Here is a 14,627-nt window from a genome sequence, read left to right on the forward strand (position 1 = left end):
GGTAAAAATTGCAGGGGGACCAATGATTGTCTACTGTTAGCATTTTCAAATGGATCTAGGTTGAGCTACTAATGCAGAGATAAAATTAACATTGAAAATGGTATAAAATCAGTCTTTTGAAAGTTATCTCATTGCAGTGTATTATATGTATACAGTAAGGGCTGAAATTCCCATCATTCCCCTGACTTTTCTTCATGATGTATATTTATATTCCACATGTCTCTTCTTTTCAGATTGCAGACACAAGTACCTGCAGTGTGGAAGAACATGTTCTGGCAAGTGCGTGGGCTCATGAACTTGCACACACCAGGAAAATCAACACAGATGTGCAATGGGATTTTGCAGTAAGATTCCATAAAGATGCTCCACCAGAGCAAATGATATCGTGATAGCAACAGCAACTCTTCAGAACTGGATCAATTCTGAATAGAAATTGGGCAGGGCAACCATCAATTTGACAACAAATGTGCAGCAGTGGTGGATTCTATGTCTAGATTTCCCATAAGATTATTGTGGAAATGACTTTGCTGACACGCATGAAAAATGATGTGGAATTTAAATCTTTGAGGCTAACATTCGTAAATGAGTTGAGTGTTGAGGACATGTGGCGAAGACCTAAAGCTTGTCCAGGATTACTCGATGTGTTTGTGGTGCTCCCACAGTGGGGCAAAGTTTTCCTCTCATATTAATGTGCAATTTGTCACTCTTACTGGAATAGAAGTATAGTTTTCTGGAGCATATTATGAAGAGTTAAAAAATAATCCCTCACATGTTATGACCTTGGCTGTATTTCCTTGACAGTGCAGTTGATTCAACATCCTTACTTGCAAATGTTGCATGAATGGTTTATTCTAGAGCTCCAGAGACTGAACATTCTTGTTGATGGTAGGCTTCAACCAGATTGAGCTCCTGCTGACTTATTCTGTCTGTGTTAGAGAAATATTGGATGGAATTTTATCTCGCAGGTGGATAAGGAGAAGGTCACTGCATCTGCCAGCACTGATCGAGTGGACTCTGAGGAGTCCACATCTGAATTGACAGTTCCCTCTAGGAAATAATTAAGCAGCTTGTTGCAAAACAGTGATTCCAGACAATTACCGATTTGAAGCGAGCTTCTACAAAGGCATTCCAGGAAATCGCACTGCCTATGCTTCAGAAAATTTCACATGGACCTGGCGCTACATCGTTTTGTGCCGTGACAGTGATGGTGCCCATACCAATGTCTCTCAGTAAACAAGGGAGCATAAAACATCAGTGTTTGTTACACAACTGTGACATGTTCAAAATAAATAAATACACATATCATGACCAAAAAAGAAGGGGAGTAGCAAGACTTCGACCAGACTGTATGAAATTAAAATCGATGCATGTTTCACACTTCATAAAGAAGCTGAACTATAAACTTCCATAAGATCACTTTTAATGTAGGACAATTTGCTTATACAAACTAATTTGCAGAGGACTATTATGTTGATTATGTAAGCTGTTGAAGTATTCAAAATTGTTTGCACAAATTTAGCTAACATTTGAAAAGCTGTTTAGTTCAAGGTGCAAATCTTAGTAGTTTCTAATTAATTTTGATTGTGGTGCACAATACCAGCCAGCTTCATTTAATATGTGATAGTATATTTTAAAAATGCCTTTATCAGAAGATGCAGCATAATTTGTAACTTGTTTGAATGGATACCAGAGACAGTTATGTGAAAAGCACTGCTACAGTCTTCATTTTTCGGCTGACTGGTGGGTACTGATGAACAAAACCTGTTGATGTTCACTGATATGGGTCTTAATGAATGTAATAGGCCCTTCTGTGCAAGTATGGGACCTTACCTATGTGAAAATTGAAGTCACGGTGATAGTACTAATGGATCGGTTGGAAATGCTTGTCTCATTGTAGTTTTCCTCAAGTTCAAGGCAGTTGTGGCAACAGTATAGTGAATATACAGAACTGCCCAATTTGGGGTACTTTTAAACCTTGTGTCGTGCTCACAGGGCCATAGCCCTCGCCTCTTGTAATATGTTCGGAATTACAATCACCTTTATTCGTGGCCCATTCTTCTTTGAAGAAAATACACCCAGGTGTACCATGTGACGTCTGCACGTTATTGAGAACTTATACAGCAGCTGTGAGGAAACCATTGTTTTCGTGCAAGATGGGGGCAACATCTCGTGTCACTCGCCCAGTGATAGAGACTGAGAGACGTGATCACGTTAATAACCGTGATCTCTCACTTGTGACGAGTTCAGATACATCAAGTTGGTATTACGTGATTTACCCGAGTATAAGTGGTCAAGTGAAACATTAAATTTAAGTTCAAAATTTGTGGTACCATGACGGAGATGTTGAAACAAGCAATCGGCAGCTCAACAGCAGACCAGATGAAAGCCTATGAAGAATATTGCCTGCAAATTATAATTTTCGTATGTTAAGTATTGAAAGTTGCATATGTACTACACAGTTATTTTGTGCAAGTGAAGAGGAAGTTATGGAGGACCGCATCAAACTACTCTGAAGACTGTTCACCAAATCTCGATTACTCTTTCTTACGAGGTATGTTGTGATATTTCAAATCGTGGAATCTGTTTATTTCACTTGATTGTTCCATTTAATTTGATTTTTTAAAATGTTCCTTTGACATGTATTTCTGTTTGCCTTTTTTTCTCTGACTCATTGTAGGGTTTCTTAGCTTAAGTACACTTGTAGTGTACCTGACTCTTCTGCTGCATGCTGTTGTTAGCAATTTGTATCTAGTGGTCTTAAGTAGTTGGACAATAGTATATGGTAGCCGATGAGAATCGCTGAATCCAATGATTTCTTTTGGCAGAATATATGAATTGATTTTTTTCTGCTATGGAGATCGAGAAGAAAACTGTATGCGCCTACAGACTGACTTCTAGTGTGGCCGGAAGCCTAGATTAGGAAGGTGTGTGACAATTTTACTGTGAATTGGCAAAGCACATACTCGCAACAAAAACAATTTTGTAGTGGATTTATGTGTAGTGTAGTCTCAGATATATTTCGTCATAGTGATATATACTTTTATATCTTATTTCTGAGTTAGCCAAAAAATTCGAACATGTGGTTAGATTTTAACATAAAAGATGGAAATTGTAGATCCAACTTTATTTATGAACAATAGCACATTACGGGTGAGCATTCTAATTGACTGCTGACATCCGACCAATGATTCGTGTTCACTTCCTGTCATTCATTACACCAGCAGTCAGCAGCACACAAAGAAAAAGCCGTCTTGCACTGTAGGTGCACTGTTTATCAGTTTCTTCCAAATTCAACATCATGATCATAAAGCTGCAGAAGTAAACCTACCAGTGAAATGAAGCAACTGAATGCCTGTAAATACTTTAAAGTTGTTCTGTAGTTTGTATGTGTGGGGACATTGTTTTACTTATTTTGTTTTAACTCTTTTTGATCCGTCTGTGATAAACTCACAAGGATATCGACTGTCAACTCATTTTTTTTTTAATGACAGTTTGTGCGATCTTTCTTCACAGATGAGTACATATGTAGTAACATTACAAAAAGACAAAGGTAAAACTAGGTCACTTTTGCATTACAGATAATTATGACATGTTGTTGTTGTTGTTGTTGTGGTCTTCAGTCCTGAGACTGGTTTGATGCAGCTCTCCATGCTACTCTATCCTGTGCAAGCTTTTTCATCTCCCAGTACCTACTGCAACCTACATCCTTCTGAATCTGCTTAGTGTATTCATCTCTTGGTCTCCCTCTACGATTTTTACCCTCCACGCTGCCCTCCAATACTAAATTGGTGATCCCTTGATGCCTCAGTACATGTCCTACCAACCGATCCCTTCTTCTGGTCAAGTTGTGCCACAAACTTCTCTTCTCCCCAATCCTATTCAATACTTCCTCATTAGTTATGTGATCTACCCATCTAATCTTCAGCATTCTTCTGTAGCACCACATTTCGAAAGCTTCTATTCTCTTCTTGTCCAAACTATTTATCGTCCATGTTTCACTTCCATACATGGCTACACTCCATACGAATACTTTCAGAAATGACTTCCTGACACTTAAATCAATACTGGATGTTAACAAATTTCTCTTCTTCAGAAACGCTTTCCTTGCCATTGCCAGCCTACATTTTATATCCTCTCTACTTCGACCATCATCAGTTATTTTGCTCCCCAAATAGCAAAACTCCTTTACTACTTTAAGTGTCTCATTTCCTAATCTAATTCCCTCAGCATCACCCGACTTAATTAGACTACATTCCATTATCCTTGTTTTGCTTTTGTTGATGTTCAAAGTTAAAAAAAAAAAAATAGTATCTGCTTGATTGTTCAGTGTTACATTATATTAAATCTTACATATATCTCACAGATCTAGAAGATTTTTCATTGTGAGTAAGAAACTTATCCGAACTGTAAAATGACCTTTCCAGAAAAAAAATTTGGCTCTGAGACTCCCTAAACGTGGACTTGGTATCACACTTAGACTTGGCGTTTGGAGGGAAAGCAGTGTAAATGTTTGTACCAATGCAATGCACACCCTTCGGCACTGCTGTCAGAGATTTACAATTGTGTAACTCATGCTGTCTACTCGTATTGCATTAATGATAGTCACTTTCTTTTATGCAGTGCATCGGTATTTTTACTAATGAAACACACAATTGAAAATATACATTTAGTAGTAAGAACTTTTAGTTTCCAATATTGGTTTCTACAGCTAGATCTGCTCTTACAACACAGTTTTGGGGCAGGAGTATTGTCTTTGGTATAGTCTGATTAAAGTTACTTGATAGTTGACACTTCTTTCACATGTTGGAGTGTCTTCCTCCAATCAAAGCGCTAAATGTATGCCCAAATTGTTCGTCAGTGCCAGACTGCCACAAGAAACAGTAAGCTCACTCCCAATGCCTTTTCTGGCTTTTTTTCTTGTTGTGTTTGTATACCGAATCGTGGCTCTATTCCTTTTATTTCACATCTCATCGCACATTGTAAGCCCATCCAAAACAACGCACAAAATTATGACAACAAAATAACGCACGTTTTGTGCACACCACTAGCCAAAGGTTACTAAAATGTAGACTTTCACGGCCAGAAATATCATGTCCATTATAATTATCCGGGCTGTTATGTCGTGGTTGGTTGATGAATTCTGTGTCAATTCCCAACGTTTCGTCTCCGACTGCGGGAGACATCTTCAAGGGGGTCCATAGCTCGATGGAAGGTCCGACACACCCACTGGCTCGCTACTGACTGCCGCTAAATTTCGTGTCCGCGCTCTCCCGCGACGTGACGTAACGTGGTTAAAAACGTCAGTGCAATTGGCCGCTGTCCATCGCCGTTGCCATCACCCAGTAGTGGACGGGTGGTACACATCTTCTTTAACACCAGCATCCATATACCGTTTAATTTCACGCCCTCCTCCTTTCTATTGAAATTATTACGGTGTTTAGTGATTTCAATTGCCTCCATGTAGAGCCTTTTGTAATATCCGCTTTTGGCTGTTAGTACTTGCGTCTCCTCGAAACGGATATTGTGGTTCCCTGGCTGGAAAGCATGCTCCACAACAGCTGATTGTTCCGTTTCTCCTCTTCTACAATTTCCCTTGTGCTCTTCCAAACGTTTAGAAACAGTTCTTTTAGTGGTATCAACATAAACATCTCCACAGCTGCATGGGATCCTATACACTCCACCTTTTTGCAATGGTTTGCGAACGTCCTTGGCAGGCTTAAGGTATTCTTGTATCTTCCTGGTGGGCTTGTAATTCATGGTAATATTCTGCTTCGTCAAGACCTCTCTATTCTTTCTGTTACATTTTAACAACCGGCAGGAAAACCTTAGATTTTGCAGTAGCCTGCGTGGCTGCCTCAACGCACATTTTATTTTGGTGGACGAATATCCGTTCTTCATTAGTGCATTGTGGAAATGTTCCTTCTCAGTGTTGAGCATATCAGGTTCACAAATATTTCTAGCTCAGTCCGCTAACGTCTTGATAACACCCCGCTTCTGTTGTGGGTGGTGGTTCGAATCCAGGTGCAAATAACGGTCCGTGTGCGTGGGTTTGCGGTATACTGAGTGGCCCAAACTACCATTTTCGTTTCTAAAAACAAAGCGCATCGGGGAAATGTAATTTGTCGTCTGCCTCCTCCTCCATTGTAAACTGAATTCTCAAGTTTATACTATTCAGATGTTTGTGGAACCGGCTTAGTTCCTCCCTGCCATGTCTCCACAGCACAAATGTGTCATCCACGTATCGGTACCAGGCGTTAGGTACTGCCAGCAAAAAACCAAATGTATGGTTCCGATACGTGGGTGACATGTTGTTGCTGTGGAGACATGGCAGGGAGGAACTAAGCCGGTTCCACAAACATCTAAATAGTATAAACTCGAGAATTCAGTTTACAATGGAGGAGGAGGAGGTAGACGGCAAATTACATTTCCTCTATATGCTTGTTTTTAGAAATGAAAATACGTATAATTAAGACAATAACATCTCCCTCAAAAAATACAATCAAACTAACCGGATAACCACGCTAAATTGGGGGTTTTAGGGAGGGGGCAAGCTAAATATAACAGTAAAAAAAATCACACTACGATCCCAAAACACATAAGATGACAAACCATAAAAGTAATTACATCCACGGGAATCCGAAACTTCCCTTGACCTATATAGGTCAACCACTGCTGATGACCAAAACCCCAACGCCTACAGCAAAAGCTACGGAAATTGGATCAGACATTTCCCTTGACCACACATGACAATACCAGAACACCATTACCTACATATAAAACTACAAAAATTAGAATCACGGTTTCCCTTGACCTATATAGACTGTCAACTATAAGTATTTATATGAAAAACAAAACAGAACCCACAACACCTCAAAAATCAAACATCTCTACGTATATTAAAACACATTCAATACCGGTACACAAAACATTACAACTTGAGAAAATAAACCCAAAAAGCCAATTACTTACCGCCAACAAATTTCAGCGCTGCAAAGTAGGTCGGCACACACACACGCGCAGAGGGCGCCATCAAACACAGGATGACATCTGCAAACACAACCAACTCAAACTCTGAGTCGTAATGCCACACCACAACACACTTACATCATGGTCAAAGCAGACGGATGGGATCGGACGCTTCCATTGACCCTACTTCTTTTGCACAGGATGCAATTTGGCTTAAAAAATTCAATTATTACTGTTACAGAGATCAGCTTACAGTAGGTAAACTTCATACGACATGGCGTGAAACTGAACTTTTTGAAGCCAGTAAATGATCTTTGTAACTGGTCCTAGAGATAAATAAATATAACAAAATAATCTGAAGGTGTTACGTAGCGCAGTGGTTGAGTTGCAGTTTGTGATGCAGAAAGTCATGGGTTCTGTTCCCATCAGGTGACAATAATTATTTTAAAACCTTTATCAAAATGGCTCCTATTATTATTGTTATTTTCAGTTTGTTAGTTTAAATGTAATTTTTTCATTTTTATTCTTCTGTTGCATCATTTCCATCGTCATGTTGCGTTCTTATCATTCTTTTTTTGCCTGGAATCTTCCTGTCTTGCCTGTGACCTGTAAAATAGTTCCAACCACGACAGCACATTAGTAGGTATCACATCAGCTTGCACAGCAAAAGTGGGATGTTACAGTTTGCTTTCAGTACTGAAATTTGTGTCTTGAGGTTGTTGGTACAGGTCAGCTTTAATTGCTGTGAACAGAGTGAGTGTGATTAATTGTTCTGCTGATCACCATTTTCTTGGATACACGGCACATCGAGAGTTTCTGGTTAGGCTAGGACACGAGTCTGCTACAGTTCAGTCATTGGTCATTTAAAATAAGCTGTGGATAGAGCATCTCGCGTTTCCACCACACCTGATGGCAACAGCTTCTTGCATCGCTCCGCGTTACGTGAATAGCGTATTAGCACTTGTGAAGTGAAGTGATCCACTGCATTTGCATGTTGCCTTTAACCGAGTAGTAGCCAATGTGGCATCACTGCAGTGTCAAGTGACACACGTCAGCTATCACGTGATTTTAAACGAACTATAATGATCAGATTCCCCAAAATATAATTGCATATGTCATTGTGGATTGGGAGTATCTGTAGTATGCTGCTTTCGCAGTGTTTAAGTTCTCACTCAGGCAGAGAATACACACGGCAAAAATTGATGATTTGAGTTTCTTGTGATGATTTATTATATGACGACACCAATTTATTATGCAGTCAACCAGGAACTTTGTTGTTATAACTCTTGCTGTTGTCTGAACGGCACACTTTACAGTTAGCTTTTTGTCGGTTTTGGCAGTTGCAGTGAATTTGGAATCCAGTCGGTTTTATTAAAATTTAACGAGAGTCCATTAACACTAAAAAAAAAGTTGATGAGAATATTGTTCACAGTTCCTTGAAGATTTTCACATGTACTGCCATCAGTCACAATGCTGGTGTCATTTGCAAAAATGGTAAAATCGTACTGTAGCTTTGTACATTGTCATTTATAAATATTGTCATTGTCATTTATAGATATCAGAAACAGCAAAATACCAAGAATTTCTCCATGTGACACTCCACATATGATGCTTTTTCCACTCTGATGAAGCCAAACTGCTGCAAGATACATCAGTACCGTTTTAATACCAGTACTATAGTCTGTGAGACGAGTGATTGGTATTGCCAGTTCAGGAGGGCTGACGACAATGTTGCCGAGCGTGGGTTACGGCACTCTGCACCCGGTCCCAACTTGTACGCGTTCTCTCCAGCAGCAGAAACAAAAGTGTCAATAATGTGCACGTCGCATTTGTATGCGGGAATTTATTTATGGTTACATCATATATAAGCTCAAAAAACTGAAAAGAGCTATTTAGTATCTAATATGCTGAAATATCATAAAGTTATTTGTCAGACTTCGCAATATAAATGAAAACTATTTTCTCAGATTGGTGAACACACAAAGTTTTTGTTTCCGTTGTTGAATATTAGCAATATTAATTATTTCTACAACTAGCGACTGAATAATTTGTCAGTATGTTAGCAGTTATAATCTGAAGATAGTACTACCCACATGATGGTAGGTCGGTGTCGTGCTCTCACTCCTTACATTCTTGAGTGTGTTGTAGTTATGCTAATGGAAAACACACTCTCATTACTGTCAGAATTGTGTTAAAAATAATCTTCTTTAGCACTGCTCAGACTATCGTAGCTTCCTCCCAGTTTATTATTAGATTTTCTACGCATTCTTCCACAACGCCTCCATTTTTGCCTGCCTCTCGAATGACACTTGCAGTACTGTTCACAATTTTTGTCCAGGTCTCGCTTGTTCCTTTGTCGATAGCTGCTATAAGGTGATTTTCAATGTAAGAGATGGTGAACTTTTTATTGTTTGCTGCAATGTAATTTTTTATTTGCACCCAAACCCCGTCAATGGGACTGAAGTGACAGTGGTATGGCGGAAGCTGCCAGTGCCCTTTGGAAATCTCACCTGTTACATATGTCGGAAATTGTAGTTTCCTTTGTGCCATAATGTTGAGGAATACCACCATCTTCAAAGGTTCTGTGAAATCCACTTTTCGTCATTGCAACCACTCTTTTGTTGCCAAAGTTGGTCTATCGTGAACAACGGAATGATGAGGGGCATTGTCCATGGCGATCATTGATGGAATTGTTAGATTTGCCATAAGTGATGTTTTGAAATACTTTTGAAAAACCACACTGTTCATCTCTTTTGAATGAAAAATTAACAAGCAGTTTGACACACAACCAGCCAATGAACCTGCATGTAAGACAATAATTTGCCCTCCTTTTCCAGCAGGCACTGCCATGGTCCCCTCGGGCATTCCATTACTCTAGCCTCTTTGTAATGCATGGTTGGCATTAACTCACATTTCGTCTACCCACACTATATTGTTGAATCTCACACCCACAATTCTGTGTAGGAATCTGCACCTCCATGCAACTACATCTGTCCTTTCCGTCAGTATTTTTCGTCCAACACTGAATAGCAGAAGCCTATGTCTTTGAGCACTGTACATGATGAAAATTTGCTTCCTTCAAAAAGATCGTCTGTCTGAAGTGACACAAGTAATTTAGCTAAAGTGGGATGTTCCCTTCTCTTGTAATAGCCATATACAGGGTGTCCCATTTATCTTGACCACCCTAAATAACTGTTTGTCCACATGCAAATTACAAAATGTTTCAAGCAAATGTTCTTTAGCCGTCAGGGAGACATCAATCAGCATGATTGTCTTCGTTGTAGCTTTTGTTTTTTACAAAGATATGAACAGTAGTATGACTTTTTTAAAATGGCACCCTGTATTTTTTATTCGGTAATTCATTTCCTCTCCTAAAGACCTATTCATAAATGTATCACATTGTACCATTCACAGAAACACTACATTATTTATTACATAACACAACATTGACATTGACGCTCCCAGCGCAGGTACTCGGGGTAATGGAACACATCCACGTGCTGACGTTGACAGAGGACAAATGTAAACATAAGTAGAATGCACACCTGCCATTCCGTCAACCATTGTCAGTTGAAGAGTTGTGTGAGTAGAATGTACACCATTGAAGAGACGGTAGAAATGCTACTCATCTGTGGGAAATGTAAGTTAGCAGAACAGTAATTTCGATATTGTTTTCTTATGTACGGCTACATTTAGTACAGTAGTTTAGTCCTTTTAAATGCCATTGTGTAGACTAGGCATACAGTAAAGGCTGTCCTTTCTACAACATAACGTTTCTTCTATTGTTGTTATTGAAGGTAGGTGAAATGCTTCGCAGGCAGTGGAACTGTACAGAGAGCAATATCCTGACAAGAACCCACCTTCCCGACGGATGTTTTCTCATCTTGTTGCATCAAGAAATGGGAAGTTTCAACCCACGACAACACAATCGTCATAGCACTCTCACAGTCGAAGCTGCCGAAGTTAATGTTCTCGCTTCCGTTGCTGTGAATCCACATGTGAGCATACGACAGCTTGAACATGAGATTGGCATTCCTAATACCAGTGTACATCGTATTCTTGCATGTCACCGGTTCTGTCCTTACCATGTACACATATATCAAGAATTCCATGGGAGTGATTTCCAGAATCGTGTACAGTTCTGTCAGTGGGCACAGCAGCAAATCCTCACCAATCCAAACTTCTTCTCCAATGTTCTATGTACCGATGAATGTTCCTTCTCAAACAAAGGACAAGGAAATACAAGGAACAAGCACAACTGGTCCAGCGACAACCCACGATGGCTTAGACAGGTGGAACATCAGTGTCAATGGATAGTTAATGTCTGGTATGGGATGCTTGGTACTACAATTATAGGCCCTTATTTTGTCAGTGGTAGTCTAAATGGCTGAGTGTATGCCAACTTCCTCAGACGAAGTCTTCATCCTCTTCTGGACAAAGTGCGGCTAAGAACCAGAATGCTTATGTGGTAGCAACACAATGGATGTCCAGCACATAATACTGTGTGTGCACGTGGCGTTCTGAACCGAGGGTATCCTGCCAGATTGGTTGGTCGAAGAGGAACAGTAACTTGGCCTGCTAGGTTTCCTGATTTAAACCCTCTGGACTTTTTCCTTTGGGGATGCATTAAAGACATTGTCTATAGCGATATTCCAACAACTCCAGAGGATGTGCAGGAATGTATTGTGCTTGCTTACAATTCTCTTCAGCAGGTAACACTGGAATCAGTAAATAATCATGCCATTCAACGAGTGCACCAGTGTATTGGTGTCTGTGGTCACCTCTTTGAGCACCTTCAAATGTTCTACTCCTGGGCACAATGGTACAGGAGAGTCAAAGTCAGTTTTGTCTTATGTTTTTACTTGGTGTTCATTTGTTTTCTGACAACTCCAGCAAGTGGAGAGTTTGTGATCCCAGGCTCAAAGTCAGTGTTGTGTTACGTAATTAACAACGCTATGTTTCAGTGAATGGTACACTGTGATACATTTTTGAATAGGCCTTTAGAGAGGAAACGAATTACAAAAAAAAAAAAGCAGAGTACCATTTAAAAAAGTCGTACTGCTGTTCATATCTTTGTAAAAAGCAAAGCTACAACGAAGGCGATTGTGCTGATTGATGTCCCCCTGATGGCTAAAAAACATTTGCTTCAAACATTTTGTAATTTGCATATGGACAAACAGTTATTTAGGGTGGTCAAGATAAACGGGACATCCTGTATATGACGACAAATAGCATGTTTCTGGAAATAGCTCAAAGTTGACATTCTCTTTTTCCTCGGCTGCTTCTTTCCTGCTGAGCGGAGCCTTGTTGTGCTGCTCTACAGTCTATACCGTACTGTTCTTTCCCTATTGTTACAATATTGTTACAACAGTGTTCTTTCTTACTTTCAATGCTGCTCCAGTCCTCTTAACAACCTGAGCAACAGGAAATGAAGGCCCACCTTTTTCCTTTCTCGTTCATAGTAATCCCTCACCGAACACACGAATTCGCGTGCTTGGCCGTGCAGCATACTTTCCTTCCTTCATTTCACTTCATGTTTTGGGCTGGCACTACTCGTTGCAATGACCATTGTTTGAAAGAAAACAGAAGTAAATAAACACTAACAACAACAACAACAACAACAACAACCAACAGCACCAGTTTGCACATGAGACACTCACTGGTACATTCCCGACACGCTCGCGTCAGCTTTGCAAAGCGGCAGCGTGGCTCCTGCTACCTACTCGAGTGCAGCCGGCTAGCTGCCTTCGGTCGCTAGGTGACGGAATGATGCTACTGAGCTGTCGGTACCAAAGACCCGTCTCCCAGACTGTACTTTCTGCTTCCTGTCTTTGAGATATGACTGTAACCACTTATTTGGTACATCACTTGTTTGTAAAGGGTTAGCTTTCTTCTAATAATATTTATATCTGTACTCTGCAGACCACTGTGGGGTGCATGACAGACAGTATGTCCCATTGTACCAGTTACCAGGGTTTCTTCCCGTACCATTCACGTATGGAGCACAGTAAGAATGATTGTTTAAATTCCTCTGTGCATGCTGTAATTATTCTAATCTGGTCCTCACGATCCCTATGTGAGCGATATGTAGGGGATTGTAGTATATTCCTAGAGTCGTCATTTAAAGCTGGTTCTTGAAACTTTGTTAATAGAGTTTCTCGGGAGTTTACATTTATCTTAAAGAGTCTTCCAATTCAGTACCTCTGTGGCATTCTTCCACGGATCAAACAAACCTGTGACCATTTGTGTTGCCCTTCTCTGTATATGTTCAATGTCCCCTGGTAGTCCTATTTTGTACATGCCCACACACTTGAGCAATATTCTAGAACTGGTCACATGAGTGATTTGCAAGCAGTCTCCTTTGTATACTGAATGCTCTTGCCAGTATTCTCACAATAAACAGAAGTGTGCCACCTGCTTTACTTGCGACTGAGCCTATGTGATGGTTCCATTTCATCTCACTGCAAAGTTTTACACCCTGGTATTTGTATGAGTTGGCTGACTCCAGCAGTGACTCACTGATATACTCACAGGATACAAATATTTATTTTTTTTTTCCATTTTGTGAACTGTACAGTTTTACATTTGTGAACATTTAAAGCACGTTTCCAATTTTTGCACCACTTAGAAATCTTATCAGGATCTGACAACATATATATACAGCTTCTTTCAGACAGTGCTTCATTACAGATAATTGCATCATTTGCAAAAGTCTGAGGTTACTGTTAATTAGTGATGTTGGCCGGGTGTATTCCCAGTGGGAGGGAACTTATAAAATGGGAATATTGCCAGGAATATTTCTTTGGCCTGGGAAGATTCTCAAAATTTAGGAATTCATGAAATTTTTTAGATTTTGAATGTTTTTAACACTTGTTAACCGTTAAAGAACCTTAAAACTAGGTTAACTAAGTAAATTCATACATTTTAATCCAAGAATTATCATTTAATGCATTAATTTCTGTGCAAATTCCAAGCAGAACATCATTTACCGTAAGTCTGGGGGAAAAATAATTTAAAATATTCACTAGGCCTACTATTTTTAGGCAAGTTGAAACCCCACATTTCTTTGAACGAAATCTAAACGTACAAAATATTTTTCTGGAGTCATAATTCTCAACTGGCCATTATCTGTAGTATTTTTTAGTTTTTCCCAACGAATGACTAGAGGTGTTTCACTTTCAGAATTCAAAGACTCCTCATTTCCTGCAGTGAATTATGATTTATAAATTTATTTTCCGAAATATCGCTATCAGTTTCACTTTTAGAATTGCTAATTAATATTTTATCGTGTTCTGTGTCAATAAAATCACTTGTATTTTCAAGTAAATCATAAATCTTGGCTGGTTTATTAGCATAATTTTTCCCTGAAATGCCATTGTCAACGACTAATGTTTACAAAATTCGCACGAGTATTTTAAACTTTATAGCTTAAAATACCTCTAACATTGACAGAAAACTTAACAAATTGAATAAACAAACTTCCCTTTGTATTTTAGTAACTTAAGTTACTCACTAGATGGCATATCGATATTATAAACTCGGCTTTTCTAAAGGTTGATTATTTTGACGTTGGTAGTTGTAGGTAACGTAAGAGTCCTAAATGTCGATGCTTGGCAGTTCTAGGGCTAATTCTTTGATATTTAAAACATTGAAAACCAAAA

General features: G+C 39.4%; 1 long non-coding RNA gene across 1 annotated transcript in view; it reads left to right on the top strand.

Moving 5' to 3' along the window:
* The first annotated feature begins 265 nt into the window (after positions 1–265).
* The window catches only part of LOC126426943 (uncharacterized), a 28,082-nt gene continuing 13,720 nt past the window's right edge, over positions 266–14,627 (top strand). Inside the window, exon 1 of the long non-coding RNA XR_007576464.1 lies at positions 266–2,551. This is a non-coding gene — a long non-coding RNA (uncharacterized LOC126426943). The remainder of the gene's footprint in view (positions 2,552–14,627) is intronic.

Source organism: Schistocerca serialis, chromosome 11, assembly GCF_023864345.2.
Source record: "Schistocerca serialis cubense isolate TAMUIC-IGC-003099 chromosome 11, iqSchSeri2.2, whole genome shotgun sequence".
NCBI classification, from domain to species: Eukaryota; Metazoa; Arthropoda; class Insecta; order Orthoptera; family Acrididae; genus Schistocerca; species Schistocerca serialis.